The sequence below is a fragment of the Rhea americana genome, unplaced genomic scaffold (genome assembly GCF_003343005.1).
Source record: "Rhea americana isolate MKP2758 unplaced genomic scaffold, rheAme1 scaffold_318, whole genome shotgun sequence".
Classification (NCBI taxonomy): domain Eukaryota; kingdom Metazoa; phylum Chordata; class Aves; order Rheiformes; family Rheidae; genus Rhea; species Rhea americana.
In genome coordinates this window covers 565,230-574,379 of record NW_028186444.1, presented here as the reverse complement: position 1 = coordinate 574,379, position 9,150 = coordinate 565,230, and the positions used below count along the sequence as shown (strand labels likewise).

General features: G+C 42.5%; 1 protein-coding gene across 3 annotated transcripts in view; it reads left to right on the top strand.

Moving 5' to 3' along the window:
* FBXW11 (F-box and WD repeat domain containing 11) overlaps nt 1-9,150 on the top strand; it is a 72,620-nt gene that overhangs the window by 25,098 nt on the left and 38,372 nt on the right. The gene's annotated exons all lie outside the window — the stretch shown is intronic.

Below are 9,150 nucleotides of genomic sequence, written 5' to 3'. Positions count from 1 at the left end.
CTAGTTGCTGTTTCCATAATACAAAAAAAAATTCACATACCCAAACCCCCCAAATGCCTAACAAAATCTGTTTTTGGGGGAGTTTTGTGAATTCTTTGTATAGCTAATATTGAAGTTTCTCTTCAGTCTTAGGTATACAGTAGAAAAACTATTCTATTTCAGGATATATTAGAACTATTCTATTTCAGGATATATTAGAAGTGCAAGTAGGTTCTAGTTCTAAGGTATATTGATAGGTATTTGGAAAAAATTTAAGATGAACCATTAGCAGGTACATTTTTGTGCAAAAACAATAATAATACTTCTAGCTCAGAACTTGAAATAACTTCTCTTAAAAAAAGAAAAAAGAAAAAAAGAAAATCAGGATCTTGCTCTTTGTGTACCTTTCTAAACTACTTCCTTATAGCTGTATTTCTGATGCTGCTTAAGTTGGAGAAGCAGTAAACACTGTTTTACTGTTAGTCACTTACAAATTAAGAGCTTCACCTTTGGGGTATATATTACTGTAGACTGATAGTTGTGTAAGTTAATTCAGAAGTTGGTGGAATATCTCGTTTTAAGAAAATAATCTCGGCCATTTGCAGCAGTATGAATGATAAATCCGATGACTGCTTTAATATACTATTTAAGTATTGAGATTTTTCTGCTCTAGGCAAGAACGTGGATTGCTTATGTACTGCACATCAATATGACCTGCCTAGAAAAGCTTCTGTAAGTGTCAAGTGACCGTATAGCTAAATGCATGAACTGCAACATCAGAGAAATTTTCTTAAGCTGAAGGTATAATTAAATCCCTAGCAAAGTGCTCTGAAGTCTGACTGATTAGAAAATAAAGCCACTCTTTATCTGAAGGAAACACGACTGGAACATGATAAATTTAAGATCATAAATGAGGCGAGCAGTGTATCTGGAAAGGCCTGAATTAACGCTTGTGTTTGGAAAGCTGAGAAACTGCTCGGGGGTTGCTGGTGGAGAGCAGAGGTGACCGGCTGCGAGGCAGGTGTGGCATTTCGGTGAGCATTGCTGCCGGGCCCCTTGCTGCCAGCGGCTCCGTTAGATCCTACATCTTTTTATCCGAGTGTTGACTCGGATCATTTTAACTACCAGCGTGAGCTGAGCGAGTCGGTGTTGTGAAAACTATTGCAACGAAGCTTAACGTAGCCCCCAAACTTTGCCCCTCTGGGTTTAAAACGGTGCCGTTTCCCTTTCTTTTTGTGAGCTGGTTCTGCATGAAGCAGTTACCTTTGGGTTCGAGGAGCAGGCGTGGAGCAAGCGGTTAACACGCGTGGGGCTGCGTTTGGGGCTCAGCCCATCTCTAGCAATAAATGGTTTGCGTGATGCGCCAGCCTTCACGGTTCAGCGCTCGAGTGGCGCAGGGATGAGTCATCAGACTGCTACGATCGCACGGTTCGGTGCTCGCTGTTCTCCTAAACACCCCGTGCTCGTGTACGACGGGCATAAGCAGTTTTTGCTTACTGGCTGTTTGCTAGAGGCTCTCAGAAAATGAAGTGAGAATTAGGGCATCTTTGAAACAGTTAGGCAAAGAGCGTTTCAGACAGGATCCCACAATGCCTGAGCCCTCCCCTACGAAGTAATCCCAACGTATTGCATATTCAAGAAGGCATGGACAGCTGAATAGGCTTATAAATGCCAATTCAAAACAGCTTCCCATCTGATTTTGGAAGCTATATTTGCTGCTGAAAACACTGGATACCTTGGAACTGTAATAGTTATATTTTTCTAGTAATGACTCTTTGCTCAATGAAAAATGTAGGCACGCTGGAAAGCAGTTGATAATTTAGGCAAAAGCAGCACAGCAGTGAATTTTGTTTTTTGTTGCTTCCTAAACTGACTGGTTTTTAAATCTGTTAACTCATATTTTTTATTTTAATTTTTGTGGGAGTGTATTATATGGTTTCTGAAGTTCTAAAAGCAATTGTATGTTTTGAGGTTCTTGGTTGGCAGTTGTGCTTTGTTGATTTTTGGAGGGTGAATTATCAAATTAGCTGTTACAGTGGGTCAAATATGATTTCGTATTTGACTTCAGCAAGGCTTTTCACACTGTCTCCCATACCATCCTCCTAGGCAAGCTGAGGAAGTGTGGGTTAGATGAGTGGACTGTGAGGTGGATTGAGAACTGGCTGAATGGTAGAGTCAGAGGGTTGTCATCAGTAGCGCAGAGTCTAGTTGGAGCTGTAGTGTCCCCCAGGGCCCAGTACTGGGTCCCATCCTGTTCAGGTTATTCATCAAACGACCTGGATGCAGGGACAGAGTGTCTCCTCGGCAAGTTTGCTGATGCTGCCAAACTGGGAGGAGTGGCTAATGCACCAGAAGGCTGTGCTGCCATTCAGAGAGACCTGGACAGGCTGGAGAGCTGGGCGGAGAGGAACCTCATGAGGTTCAACAAAGGCGAGTCCTGCACCTGAGGAGGAATAACCCCATGCACTAGTACAGGCTGGGGGCTGACCTGCTGGAAAGCAGCTCTGTGGAGAAGGACTTGGGAGTCCTGGTGGACAGCAGGTTAACCATGAGCCAGTAGTAGTGCCGTTGTGTCCGAGAAGGCCGGTGGTATCCTGGGGTGCATTAGGAAGAGTATTGCCAGCAAGTCAAGGGAGATGACTCTTCTGCTCTACTCAGGCCTCGTGAGGGCACATCTGGAGCACTGTGTCCTGTTCTGGGCTCCGCAGGACAAGAGACATGGAGCTAGTGGAGAGAATCCAGCGCAGGGCTACAAAGATGATCAGAGGGCTGGAGCACCTGCCCTGTGAGGAAAGGCTGTGAGACCTGGGCCTCTTCAGCCTGGGGAAGAGAAGACTGAGGGGGGATCTTATCAATATCTACAAATACCTTAAGGGGTGGTGTCAAGAGGATGGGCCAGACTCTTTTCAGTGGTGCCCAGTGACAGGACAAGAAGCAACAGGCACAAACTGAAACAAGGCAGTTCCATCTGAATATGAGGAAAAACCTCTTTGCTGTGAGAGTGACAGAGCCCTGGAACAGGTTGCCCAGAGATGCTGTTGGAGTCTCCGTCTCTGTAGATGTTCAAAACCCGCCTGGATGCAACCCTGTCTGATATGTTCTAGTTGATCCTGCTTGAGCAACGAGGGGTGGGGGGTGAACTAGATAGTCTCCAAAGATCCCTTCCAGCCTCAACCATTCTGTGAAATACCAAAGGCTTTTAGACATTTTGTCTGAGAGTTTGCAGTCCAGAATTTAGTGAGCACAGAATCTAGTGGATAGTTCAAGACTGTGTTTTATGAACACAACTGCGTGTTGAAAAGATACACCATCACCAAAAATCCTGTGATAGAGTAGGAGCTCTTCCTTAGTATTCTGTGGGACTGAAGCAGCATAGTAATTCTGATTTTTTTTCCCCTTTTGTTTGCTTCAGTGTGCATAGTTTAATCCTCGGCGGACACAGCCCACATGCCAGTCTGACACCTGAAACGAGCTTGAAGCCTGACACACTAATATCTAGACTATTTAGGTGAAGAATGACCTGAGATTTCTTTCTCTCAGCAGCGAGACAGGAGCTAATGCCTGTTAGTTACTGGGGGCTCTTCGTGATGGTGGCAGAATTTTGTAAAACTCAAGCCCCTGCAAAAGTGTCAAGCTGGGCACCTAAAAGCTTTAGGTGTCTCTTGAAAAATGTCAAGTGCACAGCTTGTGGTCAGACTGCAGTGTTCATTTTCAGACACTTGCACAATTTGTATTTAAAGTGGCTGGTGCTACTGAATTTATGCTGCCTTGCTGTAAACTTTTTGGTGGTTAGTCAGAGACCAAATAAAAACTATGTCTTATTTTCAGTATGATGTTTTTTCTAATTTTGCCTTCAGCTGTTGGATCTTGATAGACTCCTAGTATTTCAAGTATATTTTTGTTTGAACATCTAGCAATAACCACACTAAAATAAAATCTGATAACTGGGCGTATAGCTAGCTAGATAAGAGCTCAAGTAGATGGAGCTCAATTTGTGCAGATACTTAATGCCTATGCAAATAGTGTAATTTAAGCTGACATAAGGAATTGTTAATACAGATGTATCATATAGAAATGTCCCTGGTCAGCAGTTAACTCTGACGGTAAGAGACTCCCTTCCAGCTGAACTTGATGAACCTCAGAGCTTTGTTTTCAGTTTGCTTTAGAGTGACTTTGGGCAGTGGAATCAGTTATTGCTACCATCAAATGTTTTCAGAAACTTTTTATGTGGAAAGTTGTTTGGCCACTAGGTCCATATTTTTTGCTTCTCAAGGGATATTTGCTACTGCCATCTCTCTGAAGTCAAGCATCTTTACTACAGCTCTTTGAATAACTGTCTATAACTTTCTAAGCTTAGCATGTTGATACAGAGTTTTTTTTATTCCTTTGCTCCCTATATTGACTATGGCTATGCTTTCAGAATGGAAATTTTTGAGGCGGTGAATCTTTGCAGCTGTTAGGATAAACCAATTTTATCAGTGGCCACCTATTTCTGACCTTGCGTGTGGACCCGCTGCAGTGTTCTTTGCAGTTCTCTCCAGAACGGTGTGTGCAGATTTTGAGGGGTGTGATAAATAAGGGATTTTTGTCCTCGCTGTTAGAGACGTTGATGTGACATCTCACGCAGTTTAGATTAGCGGTTTTCCAACTTTGTTTCGTGTTTGTGTTATAATATATTTTATTGATATTTTTTTCAGTAGTGAATTTCTTCCGCTCTCTGATCAGGCATCAGGGTGGTGCTCTCATTAGAGAACCTTAGCGATGTTCTCTGCCTTGCTAGGTGCTGCTCTTGGTACGTGCGTGTCTTGTCATGGTTCCCGGGGTTGCTACTATCACTTTTGTAATTGCTCTGTTGATGCTGGAACTAAAACTGGGTTAAGGAGTGTAGCTGCACTGGGCTCCGGCTTTTCAGAGTCGATTTAGGTGTCTGAACAGCATTCCCAATTCCAGAATCATGGCGCAAACCCATGTGTTGCTGACTTATAGCTAGCACAGAAAACTGGTTAGCCAGCACAGATTTGGTAGACTTCTGCCAGAAAAGGCATAACTTTTTTTTTTCTTTTTTCTTTTTTTTTCCCCCATGCGCCTCACCAGTGAGACCCACCTCGCAGGCTGCATGCCATTCCTCTATAGAATAACTTTCATACTTCTGCACCTAACATCACACACATGCAGGACTTATGTACTGGAAATGTTCCTGAGTCTTTAGTTGCTCCCACAGATCTAAGGATCTTAATTAAAACTGTGATTTCTGAAGTTTTATAATGCCTGCAAAATTTTCTCCCTTTGGGGATCATCCATGGTTGTTTTTATTTTGGAAATTATGTAGTCTGACCTCCTAAGGAAATGAGCTGTATGTAATTACACAGCTTGTCAGTACCTCCCTCTCCCCAAATAACTTTTGAACCTGTTAGCCATGCTCATCTGCATCTCAGATGGGTGCAGATCTCCATAACACGAGGTACTGTGGTGCAGAAAAGGTTAATGACGGCTTGAAGTTACTGCAGAAGGGGAAGAGGACCATAGGATGCAAATCTGCAGGAAACCAGGCCATTACAATTCTGCAGCCTGCAGAACATTTTATAAATTGTACTGCCATTGCTACTTTTACTGTTAGGGAAAATGGAGACAAAGGCTTTTCTCCATGTAACTTCATTCGGTAGGTTATAACCGTAAGGTAATGGCAAAACATCTATGCTTAGTTTGTTACTATACCGTTGTTACTGCTTTGTTGTTGCTGCTGTTCCTGGTGGGGGATTGAACGTGCTTATTTGCGGCTGCCTAATTAAAGAATGACAGCTGGCTTGAAATATCGCTCTGCTTTTGCAAGAGCTATGAATAAGTTAACAAGAACTTCTGGAAAGAAATGCACTTATCAACAGGATTAATTGACAATATTTAAAGCTAGGCTTTCTTTGGAGGAAGCTGTTAGGCTCTGGTGGCCTTGGGATAACAAACCAAACATGTTGTTTCTGAGTCTGCAAGTGCACGCCAGTCCTATTATAGCTGCCCATGGCCTTGACAGAGTAACTGAATAAGAACTCAGTTGTATCAGGTCTTCATCCTGGTTAGCAGCAGAGCTGCAGGGAAATGCAGCAGAGATGGTGCTAATTCCAGTTTATCACTACTGAGGAAACCTGTGGAGGAGAGGAGCATGGTATCGGTATGTAGAAGCTGGGTGTGGTAAACAAAGTATAGGTTGAGAGAAGAGAACAGCATAATGAAGGGGAAGATTTTAACTTTTAGATGTGTATCATCTTTCTTGCATAGTAGTTGGAGGCCTTCTCAAGCAAGGATGAGTGATGCCAGCTGTTAGGGGTTTTGAAATTCTTCGTTTGCCAGGCCCTCTGGATGAATAGGACAGATCAGGGTCTCCTAATTGCTTCTTCCAGACAACAGGACAGTATCTACTTGAGTCATCTTTTACTCTTTGGTTAGTAGGCTTAAGCACTCTAGGGATGCATTAGAGCCTTGTGTACAGTGTGTAAATTCCTTATGAGTGAGCATGTACGTGATCTGGGGAATAACAGAACAAGTTAAATATTGTATAAGACAGAAATGGAACTTATTAGGAAGAGAAGACGTGGAAAACGAGCTGTGTGTTTGGGAGTTGAAAGAATGAAGGCTTAAAACCTTCAGGCTCTAAAATATGTAGAGCGATTTTAGGATGGGAAAAGCGAAAAACAAAATAAGCACTGTAATAGAATCCATATAAAAAAATTAACACAGCTGTATGTTTCCCAGTTAAACATAACCAGAATAAATGCAAAATTAAACTTCCAGCCAAAAATCAATCTGTATAGTCTACCATCACGTTTGTGGCGCAGGTGTTAAGAGGACATGGCAATGTCTTTCAGCAGCACTACTGCATATGCCAGGTAGCTTTTTTGTGGACTTTTCTTGACCCAAGCATAAAAAGAGGCTCAGTAAAATTTAGCAGATGCACACTGAAGACAAAAACTTGCTCTGCAATCCATACCATGGTGTAGATGTTGGATGATGTTAGTAATATTTGCAACATTACATGCTTTGTATTGCAGCGCCACTTGCGATACACCTGCATTAAGTGTTCCTAGAATGAAAAGATACAGCATCTTGGACAAGTTCTTAGCTGACAGCCTAGAAAAAATGAACAATGATCTCAGACGTTTCCCAATTAAGAAGCAGAAGAAAGCAAGGTAGTCTCTGCTCAACCTGCCAAAGGAAAGTTGCGCTGGGGCTAAACTGATATGATGCGAGGTTTCCTGGGAGAAGTGACAGGTCTCAGAATATCAGAGTAACTGGAGTAGGAAGGGACCTCTGGAGATGTTGTCCAACCTCCTTGCTCAAACTGAGTCAGCTAGAGAGGATAGCCCAGGACTGTGTCCAGTTGGATTTTGAGCCTCTCCAGGGATCGAGAATTCACAACCTCTCTGGGCAACTTGCTCCAGTGCTTGGTCACCCTTACAGGGAAGATACAGATCTGTGTTTCTTGGGGGCTGGTACATGCTGTCGTTGGGTAAGCTTTCCCTCTAGTCTCCACTGGATACACTTTCCCGAGCCATGAGTATTAATGGGAAATTTTTAAGGTTTGGTATTCTCTGGAGTGTTCCTGTTCCTTGCTCTTAGGTAATGTTAGCTCAATTAATGCCTTATTTTATCCTTCAACTAATGGAAAGCATGGTATCAATGTATAGGGCCTTTCCAGTAGCACTTTACACATTTAAGTTTTTAATAATAATAATAATAATAAAAAAAAGATCCTGGATAGTTCCCTGGCTTCCTATTTGCTTTCCAGGGTGGTTTGATGTAGGCCAGTAGTGTTCTAGTAAACCCACAGTTAGTTTGTGCTCCCTCTTGTGGCACTGGGCAGAGGGAGAGCTTGTTCCCAAATCAGCCCCAGTGCTGCTACCTGATGGAAAACTGGAGGGATTCCCAAGCGGTTATAATTTTGAAAATATGGATGGTCCGCTTGACTTTTGCAAGCATTACTGTTCTGTATTTGCTCAGAAGCACTAAAAAAAATGTATCTGTGGAATAACAAAAATACCGTTACTCCCTTTGTCCCTTATTTAGGTTCCCTACTACCCAACAGGGGTAATACTGTTAATTTTTCTTTTCAAGTTTTGTTTTTTCATGTGGTACCTTCCTAAAGCATGAAAGAAGAGGGAGATAAAGTGGCTAATGTTTTTGAGGTATAATAGTGTTTTGAATACGGGGGTGTATCTGTTAAGGGCTTACTCTGTTAAGTTGATGGCAGAAGTAAAAGAATAGCTGTGATATATTTCATCATGTTTTTTGGTTGAAATTATTGTTTCTCTTTCTGCTGAGACAGCAGTTACAGAGAGGAAGAGAATAAAATAAATATAGATTTTGGCTTAAGACATTGAGGTTTCCATGATAGCCCCTCTGCCAGGTAGCCAGCGGTTCCTAGGTGTGAACGACGGGGAGGGTAGGGTTGGTGGGAAGCTAAATGAGCAGGAGCCGCAGTGAGCGTCTGGGACTAGGCGGCAGGGGTGGTAGTGACAGCGAAAACGAGCAGGTAACAGAGAAAGGAGGAAACGAACTGCAGAGTTTGAAAAACTAAAGTGCACTCCGAAAGAAGGACTTGTGGGTTAATATCTAGGCATCCGTACATCCCTAGCCCTTGAAGAGAAGGGAAGGAAACAAGGAAGAGGGGGGAACAGTTATGATGTAGGGAGAACACTGTAATTAAGTCGGGGTGCAAAAAGATGGTGAGTGCCAAGGGGTTATGAACACAAAGGAGCAGTGAATTACAGAAATGTTCTGCGGAGAACGGTCCCTCCTCTTCCTTGTGGTGAGCTCGAGCCCACCACAAGAAAAAAAAATCTGTTTTTTGTTGCATGTAAGCAGGGTGTAGTGATTTCATTTATTTTATTTTCAACTAGATGAATGCAGTTTAACTTTGGCGGAATGTGTGAGTTGATTACTTTGACAGGTTTAATTACTTTGACCTGAGTAGGTTGAAAGTGAGTTTATTTCCCGTTGAGAGAAGCATTGAAAGTCATCATGAAAACCTGTCAAAGGAAATTGAAGAGGGGTCAGGAAGTTATCTTTACAGTAAATAGAATTCATAAACGTGTCAGTTAAAAGGGGAGCTTATTGATAATACCTGGATTTTGTGGCTAGAAATCTTTGATAATTCTGTTGACTAGGAAAATGGGTTTGTCT